Source organism: Saccopteryx leptura, chromosome 11 (assembly GCF_036850995.1).
Source record: "Saccopteryx leptura isolate mSacLep1 chromosome 11, mSacLep1_pri_phased_curated, whole genome shotgun sequence".
Classification (NCBI taxonomy): domain Eukaryota; kingdom Metazoa; phylum Chordata; class Mammalia; order Chiroptera; family Emballonuridae; genus Saccopteryx; species Saccopteryx leptura.
In genome coordinates this window covers 59,873,332-59,887,394 of record NC_089513.1, presented here as the reverse complement: position 1 = coordinate 59,887,394, position 14,063 = coordinate 59,873,332, and the positions used below count along the sequence as shown (strand labels likewise).

Genomic DNA, 14,063 nt, shown 5'->3' with positions numbered 1-14,063 from the left:
TTCAGACAAATTTAATGTAATTTGTTGTATGAATCCAATGAGCTAGTAAGTAAATACTGCCAAAAATAGAAAGGGAAAAAAAAAAAGAAGAAAGCTTACCACTTTTCGTCTGAGCAAACTTAAAATTCAGCCATACAATGCTTCTTTTTACCTACATTAGTGGAGAGGAGAGAATTAAATAAGGCTTATAAAAAATTCTTAGGTGTTTTTTCTTCTTTTTTTCCAAATCAATTTATTAATTCTTAGTCTTATTATCCTGACAGCTGGCATCATTTTTTTTTTTTTTTGTATTTTTCTGAAGCTGGAAACGGGGAGAGACAGTCAGACAGACTCCCACATGCGCCCGACCGGGATCCACCCGGCACGCCCACCAGGGGCAATGCTCTGCCCACCAGGGGGCAATGCTCTGCCCCTCCGGGGGGGGGGGGTCGCTCTGCTGCGACCAGAGCCACTCTAGCGCCTGGGGCAGAGGCCAAGGAGCCATCCCCAGCGCCCGGGGCCATCTTTGCTCCACTGGAGCCTTGGCTGCGGGAGGGGAAGAGAGAGACAGAGAGGAAGGAGGGGAGAGGGTGGAGAAGCAAATGGGCGCTTATCCTATGTGCCCTGGCCGGGAATCGAACCCGGGTCCCCCGCACGCCAGGCCGACGCTCTACCGCTGAGCCAACCGGCCAGGGCCAGCTGGCATCATTAATACCTTAACAAACCACTTAAAATTAGCCACATATCTAAGATAGTATATGTACAAAAGATATACAAATTAAAAGCATTTAAAAAGTAATAGACATTTCTCCAAAGAGGACACACAGATTGCCAATAGACATGAAAAGATGCTGAATGTCACTACTCATCAGAAAAGTACAAATAAAATCCACAAAGAGATATCACCTCACATTTGTCAGAATGGCTATTGTCAAAACAACAATCAAGCGTTGATGGGAGTGTGGAGAAGAGGGGACCCTCGTGCACTGTTGGTGGGGATGCAGATTGGTGCAGCCACTGTGGAAAGCAGCATAGAGTATTCTCAAAAAATGAAAAATGAAACTGCCTTATGACCCAACAATTTCACTTCTTGGAATATATCTGAAGAAACCTGAAACACTAACTTGAAAAAGTATATGCACTCCTATGTTCACTGCAACAGTACTTAACAATAGCTAGCCTCTCTGGAAGCAGCCCAAGTGCCCATCAGTAGATGGGCGGATAAAAAAAATGTGGTCCATTTATACACTGGAACACTACATGGTCATAAAAAAGAAAGAAATCTTACCACTTGTAAGATTTTGTGACAACATAGAGAGACCTGGGGATTATTATGCAAAGTGAAATAAGCCAGGCAGAGAGCCAGCGGTGAGGCGGAGGTCTATGGAGGTGGCGGGGAGTACTGGGTAGTGGCTGCAACCATGACTTCTCTGAGCTGAGAGTTTCCAGCCGTCGGGACTCCTTCCTCCCCATTCCCTCCCCCTTTTTTGTTTTCCGTTCCCCTTCCCCTCCTTCCGCGTCCCCGGCAACCGGACCCTGAGGAGGCAGCTGCAGCGGCAGCTGAGTTCTCGGTGAAGGTTTTTCATTTCTCCTGTGCCCATCCCTCCTCACCCCCATCCATTAATATCACTCTTTTGAAGATTCTTCGTTGTCAAGCCGCCAAAGTGGAGATGCGATTGCAGAAGGGGGTGCTTCTCGTTTCAGTGCTTCTTGGGGCGGAGGAGGAAGTAGGGGTGCCCCTCAGCACTATCCCAAGACTGCTGGCAACAGCGAGCTCCTGGGGAAAACCCCAGGGCAAAACGCTCAGAAGTGGATTCCTGCATGAAGCACTAGACGAGATGACAACTCCGCAGCAAACAACTCCACAAATGAAAAAGAACGACATGATGCAATCTTCAGGAAAGTAAGAGGCATACTAAATAAGTTTACTCCTGAAAAGTTTGACAAGCTATGCCTTGAGCTCCTCAATGTGGGTGTAGAGTCTAAACTCATCCTTAAAGGGGTCACACTGCTGATTGTGGACAAAGCCCCAGAAGAGCCAAAGTGTAGTTCACTGTATGCTCGGCTATGTCAGCGATTGGCAGAAGATGCACCAAACTTTGATGGCCCAGCAGCAGAGGGTCAACCAGGACAGAAGCAAAGCACAACATTCTGACGCCTCCTAATCTCCAAATTACAAGATGAATTTGAAAACCGAACCAGAAATGTTGATGTCTATGATAAGCGTGAAAATCCCCTCCTCCCGGAGGGGGAGGAACAGAGAGCCATTGCTAAGATCAAGATGTTGGGGAACATCAGATTCATTGGAGAACTTGGAAAGCTTGATCTTATTCACGAATCTATCCTTCATAAGGGCATCAAAAACACTTTTGGAAAAGAAGAAGAGAGTCCAACTCAAAGATATGGGAGAGGATTTGGAGTGCCTTTGTCAGATAATGAGGACAGTGGGACCTAGATTAGATCATGAACGAGCCAAGTCCTTAATGGATCAGTACTTTGCCCGAATGTGTTCCTTGATGTTAAGTAAGGAATTGCCAGCAAGGATTCGTTTCCTGCTGCAGGATACTGTAGAGCCGCGAGATCACCACTGGTTCCTCGCAAGGCTTTTCTTGACAATGGACCAAAGACGATCAATCACATCCATCAAGATGCAGTAAAAGATTTAGGAGTGTTTATTCCAACACCTATGGCTCAAGGGATGAGAAGTGACTTCTTTCTGGAGGGACTGTTCATGCCACCTAGGATGAAAATGTACAGGGACCCACTTGGAGGACTTGCTGATATGTTTGGACAAATGCCAGGTAGCGGAATGGGTACTGGTCCAGGAGTTATCCAGGATAGATTTTCACCCACCGTGGGGCATCACCGTTCAAATCAACTCTTTAATGGCCATGGGGGACACATCATGCCTCCCACACAATCACAGTTTGGAGAGATGGGAGGCAAGTTTATGAAAAGCCAGGGGCTAAGCCATAACCAGAGTCAGGGACTCTTATCCCAGCTGCAAGGACAGTCGAAGGATATGCCACCTTGGTTTTCTAAGAAATGACAGCTTAATGCAGATGAGATTAGCCGGAGGCCTGCTCAGTCGTTCCTAATGAATAAAAATCAAGTGCCAAAGCTTCAGCCCCAGATAATTATGATTCCTCCTAGTGCACAACCACCGCGCACTCAAACACCACCCCTGGGACAGACACCTCAGCTTGGCCTCAAAACTAATCCACCACTTATTCAAGAAAAGCCTGCCAAGACCAGTAAAAAGCCACCGCCCTCAAAGGAAGAACTTCTTAAACTAACTGAAACTGTTGTGACTGAATATCTGTTTGTTTGTTTTTTTATATTTTTCTGAAGTTGGAAATGGGGAGGCAGTCAGACAGACTCCTGCATGCGCTTGACCAGGATCCACCCGGCACACCCACCAGGGGGCGATGCTCTGCCCATCTGGGGCATCGCTCTGTTGTGACCAGAGCCATTCTAGTGCCTGAGGCAGAGGCCATGGAGCCATCCTCAGCGCCTGGGCCAACCTTGCTCCAATGTAGCCTTGGCTGTGGGAGGGGAAGAGAGAGACAGAGAGGAAGGGGAGGGGGAGAGGTGGAGAAGCAGATGGGCGCTTCTCCTGTGTGCCCTGGCCGGGAATTGAACCCGGGATTCCTGCACTTCAGGCCGACGCTCTACCACTGAGCCAACCGGCCAAGGCCGTGACTAAATATCTGAATAGTGCAAATGCAAATGAAGCTGTCAATGGTATAAGAGAAATGAGGGCTCCTAAACACTTCCTTCCAGAGATGTTAAGCAAAGTGATCATCTTGTCACTAGACAGAAGTGATGAAGATAAAGAAAAAGCAAGTTCTTTGATCAGTTTACTGAAACAGGAAGGGATAGCCACAAGTGACAATTTCATGCAGGCTTTCCTGAATGTATTGGACCAGTGCCCCAAACTGGAGGTTGACATCCCCTTGGTGAAATCATACTTAGCACAGTTTGCAGCTCGTGCCATCATTTCAGAGCTGGTGAGCATTTCAGAACTGGCTCAACCCCTGGAAAGTGGCACCCATTTGATTCTATCCTTACTTTGTCTTCAGCAACTAGCTAAATGACAAGATCGAGAGTGGTTAACAGAACTTTTTCAACAAAGCAAGGTCAATATGCAGAAAATGCTCCCAGAAGTAGGTCAAAATAAGGATCGTATGTTGGAGATTTTGGAAGGAAAGGGACTGAGTTTCTTCTTCCCACTCCTCAAATTGGAAAAGGAACTGTTGAAGCAAATAAAGTTGGATCCATCCCCTCAAACCATGTATAAGTGGATTAAAGATAACATCTCTCCCAAACTTCATGTAGATAAAGGATTTGTGAACATCTTAATGACTAGCTTCCTACAGTATATTTCTAGTGAAGTAAACCCACCCAGTGATGAAACAGATTCTTCCTCTGCTCCTTCCAAAGAACAATTAGAGCAGGAAAAACAACTGCTGCTTTCTTTCAAGTCGGTAATGCAGAAGGTCCTTCACGATCACGTTGATCTACAAGTCAGGGCCCTCTATGCCCTTCAGGTGCACTGTTACCACAGCAACTTCCCAAAAGGCATGTTACTCCGCTTTTTTGTTCACTTCTATGACATGGAAATTATTGAAGAAGAATCTTTCTTGGCTTGCAAAGAAGATATAACTCAAGAGTTTCCAGGGAAAGGCAAGGCTTTGTTCCAGGTGAATCAGTGGCTAACCTGGCTAGAAACTGCTGAAGAAGAAGAATCAGAGGAAGAAGCTGACTAAAGAACCAGCCAAAGCCTTAAATGGTGCAAAACATACTGTTGCTATGATGTAACTGCATTTGACCTAACCACTGCGAAAATTCATTCCGCTGTAATGTTTTCACAATATTTAAAGCAGAAGCACATCAGTTAGGATTTCCTTCTGCATAAGGATTTTTTGTAGTGTAATGACTTAATCATAGTCTACCATCAAATATTTTAGGAGTATCTTTATTTTTTTTATTTTTTTTACTGAGACAGAGAGAGGGATAGACAGGGACAGACAGACAGGAACGGAGAGAGATGAGAAGCATCAATCATTAGTTTTTTTGTTGAGCATTGCAACACCTTAGTTGTTCATTGATTGCTTTCTCATATGTGCCTTGACCATGGGCCTTCAGCAGATCGAGTAACCCCTTGCTGGAGCCAGTGACCTTGGGTCCAAGCTGGTGAGCTTTGCTCAAACCAGATGAGCCCGTGCTCAAGCTGGCGACCTTGGGGTCCTGAACCTGGGTCCTCTGCATCCCAGTCCGACGCTCTATCCACTGCGCCACCGCCTGGTCAGGCTTAGGAGTATCTTTAATGTTTAGATAGTATATATTTTAGCAGCATGCAATACTTACATCCTAAGTTCTCAAGCAGAAGACAGTCTATTGCAAGGATCTTCTTTGCTGCCAGTTATCATAGGCTGTTTTGAGTTAGAAAACTGAATTAGCAACACTGAATACTGTAGAGATGCACTTTGCTCAGTAATACTTGAGTTGTTGCAATATTTGATTATCCATTTGGTTGTTACAGAAAAATTCTTAACTGTAATTGATGGTTGTTGCCGTAATAGTATATTGCCTGTATTTCTACCTCTAGTAATGGGCTTTATGTGCTAGATTTTAATATCCTTGAGCCTGGGCAAGTGCACAAGTCTTTTTAAAAAGAAACATGGTTTACTTGCAAAAAAGTGATCAGTTTTGAGAGATCGTTAATGCCCTAGAAGTGGTTTTTGTGGGTGTGAAACAAATGGTGAGAATTTGAATCGCTCCCTCTTATTATAGTATTGAAATTAAGTCTACTTAATTTATCAAGTCATATTCATGCCCTGATTTTATATACTTGTATCTATCAATAAACATTGTGATACTTGGGGAAAAAAAAAGAAAAAAGAAATAAGCCAGTCAGAGAAAACAAGTTCCATATGATCTCACTTATATATGGAATCTAATGAACAAAATAAACTGATGAACATAACAGAAACAGAGGCAGGAACACATGGAACAGACTGATAGCTGTCGGAGTGGGGGAGAGCTGGATGAAAGAAGATGAAGGGATTATCCACAAGACATATGTACAGCACACATACACAGACACCAGAGGGAGAGGGGCATGGGGGTCAGTGGAGGCGGGCCAAGGGGAGAAAGGGGTCTGGAAGGAGACTTTGCTCGAGGCAGTGGGCACGTGATGCAGTGTGCAGCTGATGTTTTATTGAATTGTACACTTGAAACATATGATTTTGCAAACCAATGTCTCCTAATAAAATTTTTAAAATGTAATAGATGCCCTAATTTGTACTTGACTATAACTTTTGCATTCAGAAATAGTTGTAAGGTTCAAACCCAAGATACAAACTGTACGCCATAGACACTGAGTAATTTAAATCTTAGAAAATGAAGGCTGTCTTTCACTGTTACTCATGGAGAGTCTCTGGTGGGTTGAGGAGAGAGACACCCCGGTTTTTTAAGAGAGAGAGAGAAACAGGGACAGACAAGAAGGAAGGAAGAGAGATGAGAAGCATCAATTCTTTGTTGTGTCACTTAAGTTGTTCATTGATTGCTTTCTCATATGTGATGGGGGGGGGGCTACAGCAGAGCGAGTGACCCCTTGCTCAAGCCAGTGACCTTTAAGCTCAAGCCAATGACCATGGGGTCATACCTATGATCCCACGCTCAAGCCAGCGACCCTGAACTCAAGCCGATGAGCCTGTGCTCAAGCTGGTGACCTCGGGGTTTTGAACCTGGGTTCTTTGTGCCCCAGTCTTGGGTTCTTTGTGCCCTAGTCTGACGCTCTATCCACTGCACCACTGCTTCATTAGGCAACACTTGGAATTTTTTTTTTTCTGAGACAGAGAGAGAGTCAGAGAGAGGGGTAGACAGGGACAGACAGACAGGAACGGTGAGAGATGAGAAGCATCAATCATCAGTTTTTCGTTGCACGTTGTAACACCATAGTTGTTCATTGATTGCTCTCTCGTATGTGCCTTGACCAGGGGCCTTCAGCAGACCGAGCAACCCCCTGCTTGGGCCAGCGATCCTGGGTCCAAGCTGATGAGCTTTGCTCAAACCAGATGAGCCTGCACTCAAGCTGGCGACCTCGGGGTCTTGAACCTGGGTCCTCCGCATCCCAGTCCGACGCTCCATCCACTGCGCCACCACCTGGTCAGGCAACACTTAGAATTTTTGTACTTTTCTCTGATTGGCTGTTATGTGCGCTGTGGTGCTTTGAGGTAGTCTGGTGAAGGTTCAGGAGACAAGGCTTCAGACTTCCCAGGGTAAGTACAGCCTTTTTATTTTTTAAGTGAGAGGAAGGGAGATAGTGAGACAGACTCCTGCATGCGCCTCTGCCAGGATCCACTCAGCAACCCTGTCTGGGGCCAGTGTTCAAGTACTGAGTTATTTTTAGCACTTGAGGCCGCCTAGAGGCACAGTTGGAACCAACTGAGCTATCCTCAGCCCCAGGGCAGATGCTTGAACCAATCCAACCACTGGCTGCAGGAGAGGAAGGGGGAGAGGGAAGGGGAGAGAAGCAGATAGTTGCTTCTCTGTGTGACCTGATGAGGAATCAAACCTGGACGTCCATGTGCCTAGCGAATGCTCTATCCACTGTGCCAACAGGCCAGGGCCAAGTCCAGTCTTTTGTACCCAGGATTCTGGCCAGCTCTGTCCCATGACTGGGTAGAGTGTTAAATGAATGACCTCTCTGGCAATAACTGACATCAAATACCTAAGGTATGGGTCAGCCTCTGTCAAACTTCATTCTCCCAAAATATTGCTAAACTTTCCACCCTGCACTTTGCAGGCTGTTGGTGCAGAAAGTACTGGATGAGAAGCTGATTTACTGCTGGTGCATCCAAGTCAAAAGCTGGGACTTTCAGAACGAGGCGTTCCATTCTTAGAACCTGCTTCTTGGCATAGCGTCATCTGTAATGTACACAAACTATTACTTCTTGGGGATGAGTTTCTTCAAACAGCACAGCAGGGCCCACATGCTGAAGTTTTCCTCTCAACATAGACATGGATGAAAGGAACCTATGATGTAGTTCACAGTCAGCTGCTGGTCTCATCTGCAGTTTATGTTCGTCTCCTGTTTCAAGTAACCTGTCCACCGGGGCGGCCCTCACACTGTTGGTGATGTCTGTCTGCTTCTTCATGTGACCCCTAAAGCTTTACATTAATCTCCACTTCCCTAAGGCATACCTGCATGTCCTCATGGTAGTCAGGGACTTCATTAACGCACACTGGCTTTTCATCGTCCAATACAAGTGACAAGCTGTAGTGTGTGGTGGCTCAGACTGCCATCCATCCGCTAATCAAGAGGTATCAGTGGTTTTCTTGGTTCAGGTAAAGTAACAGCAGAATTAAACGCCAAGACATCTTCTCATTCTGTTTCAGATTCTCCTGGCCTCTTCTGCGTCTCTCCTTCCTCCACCGAACGGCGAACGCAGGCTGTTCACTGTTTGCATCCCAGGCAGGGGTGATAACGTGCTCATCATTTAAAGGAAGATCCTTAAGAGGTGCAATCTCTGCATCCTGAGCCTGGGCGTTGGCGCCGCTCCCACTGGTTCCCGGCCTTCTCTACCGCCATCTCGGCCTGTCGGGGCTGCCGGGCGGGCGACGCCTTCTCGGGGTTCATTCCTCTTGCTGCTCCCGGGATGCATTCTGCCGCAGAGGCGCCACATCACTGCCCCCGAGGACGCGGTGGCATCCGCCCGCAGCGCCGAGCAGCGCGCGCGGGGTTCCGCCGAGTCACCGCGTCCTCTAGGGGCGCCCGTGGCCGTGGCCGCCGCCGGGGCCCGCGCGGTATGTCCGAGAACCAGGCGGCGGCGAACCGCGCGGGCCCCGTGGACGCGGAGGGAGCCGTGGCTGGCAGCGCAGGAGCTGCTTCAAATGTCCCAGGTGAGTGAATCCCTTAGAGTGAGTGAGGACTTTGCACCTGCGACACCCACCCACGCGCACTCACACTCTCTCTCTGAGCCTGGGTCAGAACTCCCTGTTGGCTACCGGAGCCTCTTCAACCTCTTGAATTGCTCAGAAAATTGCTAATAGTGTTTGCCTGAGTGAATGCACCAGGAGGAGACCGAGATGGAGAGGAAATTTGATTCTAATTCTATAGTCTTTTGTACCTTCTGAAGTTCGTGCTTTTTAACTTAAACTACATGCATGTATTACCGATTCAAAGTATTAATTGAACAGTTTCTTTAAAGAAAAAAAAATAGCTCATAAAGCTTAGTTGCTTCTATAAACAGAAATAATTTTGGAGAACTATTTTTTCTAAAAAATTTATTTGATTTTTTTATTGAGAGGAGAGAGAGGAAAGTGGGGGAGAGGAGCAGGAAGTGTCACCTCGATGGTAGTTTTTCCCAGGTGCCTTGACCGCTGAGGGGGGGGGCAGCTGTTTCAAACTATAACCCTCAGCATTCCAGGCAAAGACTTTATCACTGTGCCACCACAGTCTGGTGAGAATAATTAAAAGGAAAATAAAACTAGGCCCTGGCCGGTTGGCTCAGTGGTAGAGCGTCGGCCTGGCGTGCAGGAGTCCCAGGTTTGATTCCCGGCCAGGGCACACAGGAGAAGCGCCCATCTGCTTCTCTACCCCTCCCCCTCTCCTTCCTCTCTGTCTCTCTCTTCCCCTCCCGCAGCCGAAGCTCCATTGGAACAAAGTTGGCCTGGGCGCTGGGGATGGCTCCAAGGCCTCTGCCTCGGGCGCTAGAATGGCTCTGGTCACAACAGAGCAATGCCCCAGATGGGCAGAGCATCGCCCCCTGGTGAGCGTGCCAGGTGGATCCCGGTCGGGCACATGCAGGAGTCTGACTGCCTCCCCGTTTCCAACTTCAGAAAAATACAAAAAAAATTAATAATAATAAAAAGGAAAATAAAACTGATTGAGGGGCCGACCCAGTCCAATGGGGGAAAGGAAAGAAGTTTTACAAATGAGGCAGGAACCTTGGCCCCATCTCACTTCATCTACAAAGATTAATTCAAGATGGACCGTAAATCTCAGCATAGGAGTCGGAACCATAAAGCTTCTGGAAGAAAAGTCTTTGCAACTTTGGGGTGGACGAGGATTTCTTTTTTTTTTCATTTTTTTATGAAGCTGGAAACAGGGAGAGACAGTCAGACAGACTCCCGCATGCGCCCGACCTGGGATCCACCCGGCACGGCCACCATGGGGCCACGCTCTGCCCACCAGGGGGCGATGCTCTGCCCATCCTGGGCGTCGCCATGTTGCAACCAGAGCCACTCTAGCGCCTGAGGCAGAGGCCACAGAGCCATCCCCAGCGCCCGGGCCATCTTTGCTCCAATGGAGCCTTGGCTGCGGGAGGGGAAGAGAGAGACAGAGAGGAAAGCGCAGCGGAGGGGTGGAGAAGCAAATGGGCGCTTCTCCTGTGTGCCCTGGCCGGGAATCAAACCTGGGTCCTCCGCACGCTAGGCCGATGCTCTACCGCTGAGCCAACCGGCCAGGGCTGGGGATTTCTTAGACATGACACAAAAAGCATTAATTACAAAACCAAATTTGATAAATTGGACTTGATTAAATTTAAAAATGTTCCAGGTATCAAACAATAATCTCAAGAAATTAATAGTCAAGTTACAAACTGGGAGAAATATTTGGAGAAAATAAATCTGACAAAGAACTCTTAACCAGAATGTTCAGAGAACTCCTGAAAATTAACAATAAAAAGATAAACAACCCAAATAAAAAGTGGACAAGAAGCTTGAACAGTCACTTCAAAAAAGAGGATAGCCTGACCAGGCGGTGACGCAGTGGCTAGAGCATTGAACTGGGACGCAGAGGACCCAGGTTTGAAACTCTGAAGTTGCCGGCTTGAACGCAGCTCACCAGCTTGAGCGTGGGTCACTGGCTTGAGCATGGGATCATAGGCATGACCCTATGGTCGCTGGCTTGAGCCCACAGGTCGCTGGCTTTGAGCAAGGGGTCGCTCGCTCTGCTGGAGCCTCCCCTCCCCTGCCCCGTCAAGACACATATGAGAAAGCAATCAATGAACAACTAAGGTGCTGCAATGAAGAACTGATGCTTCTTATCTCTCTTTCCTGCCTGTCTCTACCTTTCTCTGTCTTTCTCTCTGTCTCTGTCACACACACAAAAAAGAGGATATCCATATGGCCAGTAAACACATGAAAGGTGCTCAACATTATTGGTCATTACTGGTCAAGGCAATTCAACATTTGAAAATTAATTGACAATTCTTCATAACAACAGACTAAAAGAAGGAAAACCATACTGTCATCTCAGTAGACGAAGAGAAAGCATTTGTTCCAATTCAACACTCATTCATAATAAAAACTCTCAGCAAACCAGAAATAGATGGGAACTTCCTCAACCTAATCAAGGGCACCTAATTAAAAAAAAAGAAAAAGTAAAAACTACACTGAACTTCATCAAAATAAAAAATTTCAATGTGTTGCCTGACCGGTGGTAGCACAATATATAGAGTGTTGACATGGGACACTGAGGTCCCAGGTTCTAAACCCCCAGGTCACTGGCTTGAGGGCAGGCTCATCTGGCTTGAGCATATAGGCTTATCAGCTTGAGTGTAGGGTTGCCGTCTCCATAGACATGACCCCATGGTCTCTGACTTGAGCCCAAAGGTTGCTGATTTGAAAAAGGAGTCACTGGCTCAGCTGGAGGCCACCCCCCTTCAAGGCACATGTGAGAAGTAATCAATGAACAACTAAAGTGCTGCAACTTCGAGCTGATGCTTTTCATCTCTCTCCCTGTCTCTCTCTCTTGCTTAAAATAATTTAATATGTCAAAGGATACTAACACACTGAAAAGACATTTCACGAAATAAGAGAAAATATTTGTAAATCATATATCTGATAAAGGTGTGGTATCCAGAATATATATAAAGAATTTTGACAACTCAGTAATAAAAATAACCTGACTAAAAAATGGCAAAAGTTATGAATAGACATTTTCCTAAAAAAAGAGGTTGAAATGACCAGACACTCAACATAATTAGTGATTAGGGAGATGCACATCAAACCACAGTGAAGTACTCTTTTACACCAACTAGGATGGCTATACTATGAAAAACAGACAAAGAATGAAAAATAACATGTTGATGAGAATGTAGAGAAATTTACATTCTTTATCCACCAGCAACCTTTAGCCATTGCTGGTGGAATGTAAAATGGTATAATTGCTATGGAAAACCATTTGGCAGTTCCTCAAAAGCTAAATAAATGCAGAATAACCATAGCCTCTGCAATTTCATGCCTAGGTATACACTCAAAAGAATTGGAAACATATGTTCACACAAATCTATACATGAATATTCATTGCAGCAGTATTTATTATAGCAAAAAGTAGAAATAACCCAAATAACCATCAGCTGGAATGGATAAACAGAATATTATATATCTATTCCTGGAAATATTATTTAGCCATAAAAAGGAATGAAGTACTGATATATGTTGCAAGATGAATCAATTTTGAAAACATTATGCTAAGTGAAAGAAGCCAGAAATATCCAGAATAGGTAAATCCATAGAGTCAGGAAATAAATTAGTGGTTGCCAGATCTGGGAGGAAGAGAGATCTGGAGTGATTGCTAATGGTTATGGAATTTCCTTGTGGGATGATGAAAATGTTCTGGGTTAAATAGTGGGTGATGGTTGCACAACCTAGTGAATATACTAGAAACCACTGAGTTGTAGATGTTTAAACTGTGACTTTTGGTATGTAAATTATATCTCAATTAAAAAAAAAACACTGCACCTGATATTATACTTACAGTGAAAGATTGAATACTTCCTCCTTAAGATTGAGAACGAGGCAGGATGTCCACTCTCTCCTCTCCTGTTCCACATCATCCTGCAGGTTCTAGCCAGAGCATTAGGCAAGAAAAAGAAATGAGGCACACAGTTTGGAAGGAAAGAAGTCAGAATTTCTCTATTTGCAATGACATGATTGTCTACATAGAAAACTCAAAGAATCTACAAAAAGAATTACTAGAACTAAAAAGTGAGTTCAGGAAGGTCACAAAATATAAGTTCAACATACAGATATCAATGATATTTCTATATCCTAGCAATGAAGAATTGAAATTTAAATTTAAAGAATTACAATACCATCAACATGTAATATACTCACTGTCAAGAGAATAAAATGCAACTTACAAATTGAGAGAAAATATCTGAAAATCATATATCTGACAAAGGATTAATATCTAGAATATATAAGAACTTCTATAAGTCAACAACAATAAAACAAACAATCCAATTCAAAAAAGTGGGTGAAGGACTTGAATGAATATTTCTCCAATGAAGATACACAATGGCCAATAAACACATGAAAATGTCTTCAATATCACTAATTATTAAGGAAATGCAAATCAAAACTGCAATGAGATACCACTTCACACACATTAGGATGGAAAATTAAAAACAAACAAACAAAAACCCCAAACCAATAAGTGTTTTCCCTGGCCAGGTAGCTCAGTTGGTTAGAGCATCATCCCAATACGCCTAGTCAGGGCACATACAAGAATCAATCAATGAATACATAAATAAGTGGAACAACAAATTGATGTTTCTCTCTCTCTCTCTCTCTCTCTCTCCTACCTATAACATGAATGGACCTTGAAAACATTATGCTAAGCGAAATAAGCCAGTCACAAAAGAACAAATATTTGTATGATTCTACTTATGTGAGGGACCTAGCAAGGTCAAAGTCATAAAGACAGGAAATAGAGACAGGTTACCCAGGACTGAGGGGAGGGAGGAATGGGGAATCGTTTTTTTTTTTAGAGACAGAGAGAGAGAGAGAGAGAGAGTCAGAGAGAGGGATAGACAGGGACAGACAGACAGGAATGGAGAGATGAGAAGCATCAATCATTAGTTTTTTGTTGCGCGTTGCAATACCTTAGTTGTTCATTGATTGCTTTCTCATATGTGCCTTGACCATGAGCCTTCAGCAGACCGAGTAACCCTTTGCTTGAGCCAGTGACCTTGGGCTCAAGCTGGTGAGCTTTTGCTCAAACCAGATGAGCCGCACTCAAGCTGGAGACCTTGGGGTCTCGAACCTGGGTCTTCCGCATCCCAGAC

At 45.1% G+C, this 14,063-nt stretch overlaps 1 non-coding gene and 2 pseudogenes across 1 annotated transcript; 1 reads left to right on the top strand and 2 right to left on the bottom strand.

The window, feature by feature from the left end:
- Positions 1–1,603: 1,603 nt before the first annotated feature.
- LOC136382913 (eukaryotic translation initiation factor 4 gamma 2 pseudogene) lies at positions 1,604–4,427 on the top strand (annotated as a pseudogene).
- TRNAF-GAA (transfer RNA phenylalanine (anticodon GAA)) lies at positions 3,601–3,676 on the bottom strand. Its single transcript has one exon. It is a non-coding gene; the product is annotated as a tRNA-Phe (tRNA).
- Positions 4,428–6,404: 1,977 nt separating the features above from the next.
- On the bottom strand, positions 6,405–8,626 carry LOC136382911 (cyclin-A2-like; annotated as a pseudogene).
- Between the last annotated feature and the right edge of the window lie 5,437 nt (positions 8,627–14,063).